We start from the raw sequence: 11,403 nt of genomic DNA, 5'->3' as shown, positions 1-11,403 counted from the left end.
GTGGCTTTGGTTCTGGTAGGGCTGTTGCTTTCCCACAGAGGGCTTGACAGGATAGAGCAGTGTCTTAGCTCTGGCTGCCATAGCAAAATACCAGGGACTGGGGCAACAGACATTTATTCCTCAGAGTTCTGGAAGCTGTGAAGTCCAAGAGCCAGATGCTGGCTGGTTCCATTCCTGGGGACGGCTCTCTTCCTGGCTTGCAGATGGCCACCTTCTCACTGCGTCCTCACATGGCAGAGAGAAAGAGCTCTGGCCTCTCTTCCTCTTTTTGTAAGGGCATAATCCCATCCCCTTCTTGTAAGGGCCCACCCATATGACTCCACTTAAACCTACTAACCGGAGAAGGCAATGCACCCCACTCCAGTACTCTTGCCTGGAAAATCCCATGGATGGAGGAGCCTGGTAGGCTGCAGTCCATGGGGTCGCTAAGAGTCAGACACGACTGAGCGACTTCACTTTCACTTTTCACTTTCATGCATTGGAGAAGGAAATGGCAACCCACTCCAGTGTTCTTGCCTGGAGAATCCCAGGGACGGGGGAGCCTGGTGGGCTGCCGTCTATGGGGTCGCACAGAGTCGGATACGACTGAAGCGATTTAGCAGCAGCAGCAGCAAACCTACTAACCTCCCCAAAGCCCCACCTCCAAATACTGGGGCCCTGGGGATTAGGGCTTCCACATGTGGATTTCAAGGGAGCACATACACTCAGTCCATAGTGAACACCCAACTCCACTTGGAACTTGGAAGCGTGTCCTGGCCCCTGTGGGTTCCTCTTCTGTCCCCATGCTTGGCTGTGCCTTCAGGGCATGTGTCATGGCTGACGAGTCACTGCTCTGGCCAGTAGAAGAGTGGGAGATATAATAGAGCTGGCATCTCTGGCTGGTGCACAAGGAGGGTCCCCCAGCAGAGACTGTCCAGGAGGAAGGAAGGGCAAACTGCAGCAGGGAGGTGGCCCTGGAGCCGAATCCAAAGGCCACAAGGGCTCCATTGCACTGAAGAAAACCGACTGGTGCCTTTTCTTTCCTTTTTCTTTTTTATTTTCATGAGATTGCTACAAAGTGGATGACAGAGCCCATGCAGAGGGGAGCAATGAATGCGGAGGGGAGGGCCATGGAGGGTCAGAGACATGGTCAGAGGGTGACAATGGGACAGGGTGAGACAGTAGGGAATGTTGTGAAGCCAGCAGGAGAGATGGGGACAGGAGGAGGCATAGGAGAACAGGGACAGAAAACAGGGACAAAGTGACAGAGAGAGACAGGGGGACGTGGGGTCACTTAGATACAGCAAGCACCTAAGGCAGCTGGGCTGGGACAGGAAAGAAGGCCTGAAGAGGGAAGGGGCCTGGAGGGGAGGGCTGGGTGGTGGGCAGATGGGTCCTTCTCTGTGCCCCTCACCCCGTCCAGCACTGTGCAGCTCATCGGGCATCAGGGTCCTTCCTCAGTCCCACCAGGCTGTCCTCTCTGCTCTGGTCCAAGCCCTCACCTCCAAATAAGGAGGTCAGGCTTAAAGGGGGAGGTTTGAGGACCCTGCGGCCCAAGGGGGGCTGGTCTGATGGATATCGTGTGGCCAGGCCTAGAGGCTGGGGGTGGGGACGTGGCCTGGGAAACCCCCTTAGCCCCAGGGCCCATGGGACAACCACAGGGCATCACCAGCACTTTACGCCTTTCCTAGTCACTGTGTTGCTCTTGGGAGCCAGAAGAAATCAAGGGCTGGAAGGGGAGATGAAGAGAGAAGGTCACACATTCGCATCATTTGCTATGAGTTGTCGTCCCTTCCGGAGAGTGTGGTCTTCCTGGACCAGATGGCCGTGAGTCATGCCCGTTCCCAGAGCAGCTCCATGGCCAGACCCTTCCCTGACAGCACATCCCAGCAGACCAGGACTCGGTCTGACCCGGGTCGTGGGGTGAGGAGGCTGCTTTCCTAGAGCCACACTTCTAGTAACTTCTCCCAGAAACCACTGGGGAGCCCCAGACTATAGAAGTTTCATTCAGATCCCAAGACCAGGCTTGTCCAGAAGTGACCTGCAGGTCAGGGAGCAGCCTGTGTACAGGGGGGAGAGTCGGCAGTCAGGGAATGACAGAGACCAGGCAGGGAAACCAACCCCAGGAGCCAGAGGGTGTGGAGGGAAGGAAAGTGACAGATCATTCCCAAGCACCAGGGGCAGGGGGAGGGCAGGGCCCACCTGCCCCACTCTGCCCTGGGCTCCCCCAGCATAATGTCCTCAGATCGGTCAGGGTGCAGAGCATGGGCCTTGGTGGTGGCTCTGAGATGTCATTATAGATAATGTAGAAACTGCTGGCAGTACCTCAGAAAAGAGCCCTTAAGAAAGGTGAAGATAACGGTGTTATTCTCCATAACTGAAAATGTCAATGAGAGGGAAAGAAAGTGAAGTCGCTCAGTCGTGTCCCACCCTTTGCAACCCCATGGACTGTAGCCTACTAGGTTCCTCCATCCATGGAATTTTCCAGGCAAGAGTACTGGAGTGGGTTGCCATTTCCTTCTCCAATGAGAGGGGCCTAACTGCATTTGAGATTGGACAGTCAACCCTCGCAGTGCACAGACAGGGTCAGCAACTTGCCCAAGGCCACACAGCCAAACGTCTTTAGACACTGATCACTATTCTTCCACCTCCTGACAGTGTCCCGTGTCTAACTTGGCTGCGTCTTTTAGGTCTTTTATCTCCATGGAGCACACAACAACCCTGAGATGTAGGTAGGATTATTCCCATTTTACCATGAGGGAGACTGAGGCCCGGTGGGTAACTTGCCCAGGGTCCCAAGGCTCATTCAGGGACCAGACTAAGAGCACCTTGGACTCTTGGCACAGGGCTCTTTCCCCCTCTGCTGTGAGGAGACAGTTTGTATTCCAAGGTGGTATTGGGGGGCAGCCTGTGTCACACTGACCACTCATCTTCCCTTGCAAGCTTCTACCTCAAGCAAGCCCTTCCTGTGTTGGTAGAGAGAGCAAGCCCACGCTCCACATCCCTGACCACACGGGTCCATCCCAGGCTAAGTCATTTCTTTGATGGAGCCTTGTTTCCCCGGGGCTACTCTTTTTAATCCACCCATCTTCCTCACCCTCTGTCCCGCCCACCCCAGTTCCTCAGTGTGGGTGAGTGTGTCAGCCACTAATCCGGGCAGGAGGCTTGGGGGCAGCCGTAGCACAGTGACACACCCTCTGATGTGGGACGAGGATATTTTAAATCTGAGTTATCCTTCAAAGTCAGGAACATGTGGTTTCCAGAACCAGGAGGACACTGGTTTCCCAACGAGGGGAGGGGAAGCAAGGAAAAAGTGTTGAAAGGGTGGGGGAGGTGGGTGGGGTGGGGACAAGACCTACTGAGGGCTGGCCTGGGAAGAATGCCGTCTGCAGACGAGAGGGTCAGTCCTCCTTGATCCTGGAAGCCTCTCCTTCTTGTCCTCTGGGGACCCTTGCTCCCAGCACACTTCCTGCAGCCTCAGCAACATGTTTCTATTTTTTCCCCATCTCCTTGGTGCAGCTCATTCCACTGCACCAGCGTGAGCTTGTGTGCCAAATGCCTCCCCTCGCTCTGGTGAAGAGAGTGTGTGAGGGAGGGAAGAGTGGTCACATTTGCCTCGGCCCCTGAGCCCCTGGGCAGGGGGGAGGCTGGGGGAGAGGACGGCAGAGCCCTGAACTTATCAACCAATTGTGAACATGCCAGTCCGGGTTTGGTCTGGCGTGAATGCCAGCCATTCCCTGCACGTGGCCAGCTGGGCCAGGTCCCTGGCACAGAGAGCAACCCCCACACCCTGCCCAGAGAAGCAGGGTGTCCAGAGGAGGGGCCACAGGTTGCTCGTGAGCAGCTAGAGAGACAGAGAAGGCATGGCTGGCCACCCTCTCCTGTGACACAGGCTCTAGTTTTCTTGGAAAAGACAGAGGGAAATGCCCTCTGTTCTGAGGTATGGGAAGATGAAGAGGGCTCTGCCTTTGGGGGGTTCCAGACCAGGCTGGAGACTGTGAATGAAAGTCAGTGGCTTTGAGGGAAAGATTTCCGTGCCAACGACCCTCTTCCCAGGAAGACGTCTGATTGGCCAGCTAGCCACCATTCTGTATAGAGTTACCTACTGGGTGAACCATGTGAGGAGAGGCCAGACTCCCTCCCGCCTACAGCCTTTCTGGTCGCCTCTGGCTGGAGTCCCAACCCCAGTCTTATCCACTGCAGCAAGTCAGGGAGGTAGTTTTGCTGAGCACGTGGAGTGAACCATAACACCTTAAAGCAGAAAGAACTATCTGGGGTCACTTTCTTCCAAGGGAGAAATACCCTCTGGGAGAGGCAGGTCCCAACAATTCTGGGGATAAAGGTCAGTGGGAAAGCACAGAAGTAAGCCATGATGACAGTCCAAAGTGACACATCTGTTACCGGACAGGGTGTTTGTTCTGGCGCTTGTGAGGGCCCTCCCTCAGTGCTGGGGTCAGGAAAGCTCTTTGGAGAACAAGGACACCTAAGGTGATGCCTGCAGAAAGGTAGTTAAGTGAGATGGTGGCTATTGGAAAGAGCCTTCCAGGTTGTGGGGACAGCGGGGGCCAAGTCTTTGAGGCAAGAGTAATGATGGTGCTTTCTAGAGAAGACTCCGCGAGCAGGTGGTAAAGAGGGAGGGGGCCACAGAGATAAGCAGAAGCCACTCGCAAAAGGCCTGCGTGTTTTGTACTTTTATACCTGTCTTCAGTCTTCAGTCAGAATTTTCCTCAGCCTCCAACTCCAGCAGGAAACCCAGTGGGAAATAGTCACTTCCTGCCCTTAGATCGGAGAAAACAAAACCCCAGCTATTTCTGCTTCACCCCAAATGTCAAAGTTGACTCCTGCGGTTGGGGTATACAGGATACCTGACTTTCTCTTTTACAAACAGTGCTTATTGCTTTTCCATTTATAAAGGTCTATGTATTCAACATAGAAAACTAAAAAGAAGAAAATGAAGTCATGTATAATCCCTTCATCTGGAGCTTATTGACATCAACCTTTTGCATTTTTTCCTTCTGTCTTTTTTGTTGTTACATAGTTGAGTTAAAACTATATATACACTTTTATTACCTGCCTTGTTCCTTTAACATAAGTATGTTCCCATGTTGTTAAAAAAGGCTTCATTTTTAACCTCCCTGGTAATTTTGTATGTGAATGACTTCCTTACTTTACTGTATGTTTGAGCTTTTTATTTTGTAATTTTCTTGCTTCTAATTGTGGCCTTTTCTTTCATGCCTAAAGAAATTCCTTTAGCATGTGTTGTAAAGCTGGTTTGGTGGTACTGAATTCTTTCAGATTTTGCTTGTCTGTAAAGCTTATGATTTCTCCATGAAATCGGAACAAGAGACTTGATGGGTAGAGTAGTCTTGGTCTTATGTTTTTTTTCCCTTTTCATCACTTTAAATATATCATGCCACTCCCTTCTGGACTGCAGAGTTTCTGCTGAAAAAAATCAGCTAATGACCTTATAGAGATTCCCTTGTATGTCATTTATTGCTTTTCCCTTGCTGCTTTTGATATTCTCTCTCTGTATTTAGTTTCTGTCATTTTGATCACAGTGTGTATTGATATGTTCCTCTTTAGCTTTGTTCTGTATGGAACTCTCTGCACTTCCTGTTTCCTTTCCCAGGTTAGGAAAGTTTTCAACCATTAGGTCTTCAAATATGTTCTCATGCTCTTTCTGTCTCCTCCTCTCCTCCTTCTGGGACCCTTATAAGGTGAACATTAGTGTGCTTGCTGTTGTCCCAAAGGTCTCTGGAACTGTCCTCATTTCTTTTCATTCTTTTTTCTGTTCAGTGGCAATGATTTCCATTATTCTGTCTTTCAGCTCACTGATCCATTTTTCTATATCATTTAATCTACCATTGATTCCTTCTAGAGGCGGCTGTGGGCTCAGGAACTTTTATGTTTTTTGCTTTAATATTGGATTTGGGCTTCCCTGGTGGCTCAGACGGTAAAGAATCTGCCTGCAATATGGGAGACCTTGGTTTGATCCCTGGGTCAGGGAGATTCCCTGAAGAAGGGAATGGTTACCCATTCTAGTATTCTTGCCTGGACAATTCCATGGGACAGAGGAGTCCAGTGGGCTACAGTCCATGGTGCTGCAAAGAGTCAGACACGACTGAGAGACTAACACTTTTTCACTATTATAGTTGATTTATGGAGTTCACAGGTAGTTCAGTGGTAAAGAATCCACTTGCCAATGCAGGAGATGCAGGAGACAAGGATTCGATCCCTGGGTCTGGAAGATCCCCTGGAGGAGGAAATGGCAATCCACTCCAGTACCCTTGCCTGGAGAATTCCATGGACAGAGGAGCCTGGTGGGCTATAGTCCATAGGGTCACAAACAGTCGGGCACGACAGAGCACACACCCATATTTGATTTACAATATTGTGTTAGTTTCAGGTATACAGCAAAATGATTCAGTTGTACATACACTTCTATCCATCCTTTTTCAGATTCTTTCCCAAACTCCTACTTTATCCCTCTTCCTCAAACCCTTTGGTAAGTATGTTTTCTACGTCTATGAGTGTGTATTATAAATAAATTCATTTGTATCATTTTTAGGTTCTACAGATAAGTGATATCATACGATATTTGTCTGTCTCTGACTAAATTACTTCACTTAGTATAGGTCTTTAGGCAGCCTGTTGCTGATGGGTGGGGCTGTGTGCCCACCAGTTAGTTGTTTGGCCTGAGGCCCCCATCACTGGCACCTGCAGGCGGCTGGGAGGGCCAGGTCTGGGCATTAACGAGGAGAGGGAGGAGCCTCCGCGATGGCGCTTGCCTGCATTGGCTTCACGGGGTAGAATAAGCTTCCCGGGATGCACTGCTGCTGTCGCCACCTCTCCAGGAGACTCTCCAAGACCAGCAGGTAGGTCTGGGCCAAGCACCTATCAAATGACTGCTTTTGTCCTGGGACATGAGGCATTTGGTGTGCATTTCCCCCAGATCCCTGGGCTCCTGAAATCAAGCTCCGCTGGCCTTCAAAGCCTAATGCCCTGGGGGCTCGTATTCCCCGTGCTGGGGAGCCCCATGGGCTCAGAACTGTCATTCCTGTGGGCAGCCATTGCAGAAGTGGGGAATGTCCTGTCCTGGGGCTTGCAGGAGTCTTTAGGAGAGACCACCAAGTGAGGGTCCTTGGCTTCGTGCGTGAAAGAAGTCAAGAGAGAGCCAGAGACATGCAAAAGCAAGTTTACTTAGAAGGATGCATAGGCAGAATTTGGACTGGCTCAGAAAGTGAGAGTGGCCCCAGAGCATGGGGTCCTTGTTTTTTATGGACTGTGTAACTTCATATGCTAAAAGAGTGGGAGGAATATTCTTGTTATTTCAGGGAAAGGTGGGGATTTCCCAGGATTTGGGCCACTGCCTACTTTTTGACCTTTTATGGTTCCTCTTGGAACTGTTGTGGCATAAAGGGGAGTGATTGTAGTATTACAATAAAGGTATGATGAGCTGAAAGTCAATGACCCAACTGTTCTCGAAGCCACCTTGGTTTCAGCTGGTTCCAGCCAGTCTTTATTGGATCCCAACACTGGACCTCCTCTTCATTTATCTAGCACCTGTGTCCTGCTGCTTCCCCTCCTGTCTCATTCTCCCTGCAGAGATTTTACTCCCATATTCTTATGGGAAGCAGAAAGGCAATGGGCCGTTGTCTGTACCCACTTCAGGGCTGAGCAGGGCGGTTGACTCTGCCTGTCCAGGAGTAAAACCCTCTGGATGCCTAGCCTAGGGAGTCCCAGGGGCAGGACAGCTCCTTGTTTCGAGTTGGAGAGTGGTATGGGCTGGAATCCTTGCAGAGCCATCATTTTGACATGAAACTGTTGTAACCTGGAAGACATCAACTTCACCAGGAGGTTAAAGAGGCAGGGGGAAGAGGAGGAGTAGGAACGACCATGACTGGGCCCAGGAGGGGCAGGAACCACATAAAGCTAGGGAGGGCACTCTTAATGTGGACCTGATGGCATTAGGGTCTGACCCCTGGTTGTAGCCGTGTAACTATGATGTTTGTTCATAAATCTTTTTGATGTCCATCTCCATCTGGGCTGAATTATTGACATATGTACAGGAGGTTTTGTTTATGACCTCACACACACCACCCTGGTCAGCCAGCAAGTAATCCAAGGCCAATCTATTGTCCATAACCACATCTGCCAGTGAGTTTAAAGAAGGCGAAAGTCTGTTTAGGGCATTTCCAGTGGTCAGGCTAGGCTCTCTAAAGTGTTGGTTAGATTTCCTAGGGTTACCTCACAATAGGTAAAGCCTCTCCATGGAGCTGCCAATCCCCTCTGCCAGTCCTGCTCCTGCCAGTGTTAGTCCAGTGACCCTCCTGGGCTGGTATTGAGTATTACTACGTATTGTGACTGTGAATGGGACCAACTGTCCTAGTGTACTGGCTCCCTTGTGCCATACGTTATTAATAAAAGGATGAGCAGGTACACAGGGGCCAAATTTCCTCTGGGATGCCCTTTTCTTTGGGCCCTCATTCTGGGGAGTGCCACATATGCAGGCATATCCTGAAGGTGCAATAAGAGATCTGGGAACAGAAGACTTTAATAAGCAAGCAGCCACCCAGATCAGAAGGGACAGGTCATGAACTCAGTGAGGGGACAAGAGCCTAATAGTATACTGAAAAGAGTTAAGTCTGGGAGTATTCCACACCCTTTGGCTTGGATGAGATGATGGGTACAAAAGGGCGTTACCCACCCCTTCCATAAAGTCCAACAATTTTTAGTCCAATCCATCCCTGTCCTGTGGGCACCCTGGGCCTGGGCTTCACTTCACAGTGAAGGCATTCACACAGAATGGAGGCATTCATGAGGATGCAGCTTGGGTCTGGGTTCCAAAACATTGTGATCATCTTGCCATCCGGCAGCCAGGGATTGTTCCAAAGAGGCTCACCACAGCCTAGAGAGCCATAAGTGTAGTGACATCAGAAGCATGACTGGTTTTCTGGATGACAAAAGTAGACATGATTAATGGAAAAGTTATGTCATGTTTTTAAAAAAGAGTTAAATGTGGCAAGGTATCAGGCCTGATGGAAGTATCGCCCATTGAGCTCATGTTGGTATATATGTGTGTGTGTGAGGGGGGAGGGTTGTTTCCATGTGTTTGAACTGGTAAAGCTCTTCTATAAAAATTTTTTGGAGTAGTACAATGTTATATTAGTTTCACTGTACAGCAAAGTGATTCAGTCCTATGTATACATATATTCATTCTTTTTCTTTTTTTTTTTTCCTGGTAGGTAAACTTGAATTTATTAAATGCCAAAAACATTTGATTTTTTCAACCATTTAAAAATGCACAACTTTAGTTCACAGACCATACAAAAGCAGGCGGGAGACCAGTTTGCCAAACCCTGGTTCACATCATACAATAGCATATAAACATGCTTTTTATGGGACTTTCCTGGCAGCCAAGCGGGTTCAATCCCTGGTTGGGGAACTAAGATCCTACATGTCTTGTGACAAGCGTCCCTCCCCGCACGGTTTATTTTAAAAAGGTGCTGCCTTCAGGTACAAGGATGACACATACGTGTACTTCCTGTAACAGTAGGTATAAGAGCTGCTAGTTATAGGGAACAATAAGACAACAAAATTTTAAAAAGCCAGTTCCTAATTTACTAGCTGTACTTCTAAGTACTTGGTAGCTAGAGAACATTTCTATCATTGGACAGGCCCATGTCCTAACTGACAGGAGTATTTATTCAGTACGTCATCACAAACCATATAATACAATAACAGTTCCAACGTTTCATATTTATTACTGAGTCTCAGACTGATAGTGAGGAAATAACATCAGGAGCCAAGCATTACAGTAGTGATGTTCTCATTGTGATTTGGCTGCTTAAAAAAGTGGTCTTAACATGTGTGCCACACATGTTAAGACCACTTCTTATAGACCCAGCTTGCTTCTTATAGACCCAGCTGGCTTCTTATAGACCCAGCTGGCTTCTTATAGACCCAGCTTGGTTCTTCTCCAGTGTCTTCCCTTGGAGCTGTACCTGATTTTATTGCCAGTTTTCATTCGAATCCATTGAGGAATGGGACGATTCTGCTTTTGTTTCTTGGCCAGGAATCACTTGATCCTGAAAGTCTTATGAGAAGACATGGTGAGGAGAGAACTCAACCGCACATAGGATGGCGGAGAAGAGAAAAGAGCTCATTCTTTTTCTGATTCTTTACCCATCTAAATTATTATAGAATATTGAGTTCCCTATGCTATATAGTCGGAGAAGGCAATGGCACCCCACTCCAGTACTCTTGCCTGGAAAATCATGGATGGAGGAGCCTGGTAGGCTGCAGTCCATGGGGTCGCAAAGAGTCGGACATGACTGAGCGAGTTCACTTTGACTTTTTACTTTCATGCATTGGAGAAGGAAATGGCAACCCACTCCAGTGTTCTTGCCTGGAGAATCCCAGGGACGGGGGAGCCTGGTAGGCTGCCGTCTCTGGGGTCACACAGAGTCGGACACGACTGAAGCGACTTAGCAGCAGCAGCAGCAGCAGCAGCATGCTATATAGTAGGTCCTTGTTTGTTATCTGTTTTATATATAGTAATGAGTATATGGTAATATCAAGCTCCTAATTTATCCCTCCCTGCTCCTGACATTTCCCCTTTGGCACCCAACCGATTTGTTTTTGAAATCTGTGAGTCTGTGGTAAAGCTCTTGTGGTATGTACCTGTTTGTATCTGTAATGATGATTGTAAGCCAGGGTTTTCATGGCAGACCCAACAATTAACTAGTTTTTCTCCCTGGTGACTATTTTAGATATGTTTAATAAAGCATTTTTTCCCCATTCCTCCTGGGTTGAGACCATTGTCAGAAGTTCTACTAGGAGTATTATGGCTTTTGACATTGTATTACATTTTTTCTTTCAGACCCAGCAAAGATGTTTATCAGGGTGAGGGGATTCTGAAAAGTGGCAGAATAAGAGCATGATTGTCAGAAATGCCAGGTTGACTAGACCAAGCCACCTTGGCCACATGAAGTCACTTACTGGTTCTCTTGAATAGGTATCTGTCTTCCACGGGCTCACAGGAGTAAGGCTCCTCTGGTTGCTATTGGGACTTACACAGATTTTATTCTAGACAGACGTACCCAACTAGTGACTCTCATAGCTTGACAGCAGTTGGATTGCTTAGTTACGCTTGACACGGTCCCTTCCATCGTGGCTGTAGCTGGTCCTCAGGGGGCCCTTCCTTCCAAGTTTTTAGTAGGACAAAGTCCCCTGACTGGATGGAGACCTCGACCTTTTTCTTTCGTAGGGGTGGGAGCAGCACTTTGTTTCTGTACTCGGAGGGCCCTTTGAGCTTGGCTTAAGCTGAACAGTATGGGCATCCAATTTGGGGGCTTCCTCATCAAACAAGAGATCTGAAGTAAAAAAGGGCCTCCCATCGGTCATGTCCAACAGGCTAAGTTT

At 48.8% G+C, this 11,403-nt stretch overlaps 1 pseudogene; it reads right to left on the bottom strand.

The window, feature by feature from the left end:
- Positions 1 to 9,470: 9,470 nt before the first annotated feature.
- Positions 9,471 to 10,108, bottom strand: LOC113900725 (annotated as a pseudogene).
- Between the last annotated feature and the right edge of the window lie 1,295 nt (positions 10,109 to 11,403).

The sequence above is a fragment of the Bos indicus x Bos taurus genome, chromosome 11, assembly GCF_003369695.1.
Source record: "Bos indicus x Bos taurus breed Angus x Brahman F1 hybrid chromosome 11, Bos_hybrid_MaternalHap_v2.0, whole genome shotgun sequence".
NCBI lineage: Eukaryota > Metazoa > Chordata > Mammalia > Artiodactyla > Bovidae > Bos > Bos indicus x Bos taurus.
Note: the sequence above shows the minus strand (reverse complement) of the source record. Positions and strands in the feature narration are given on the sequence as shown.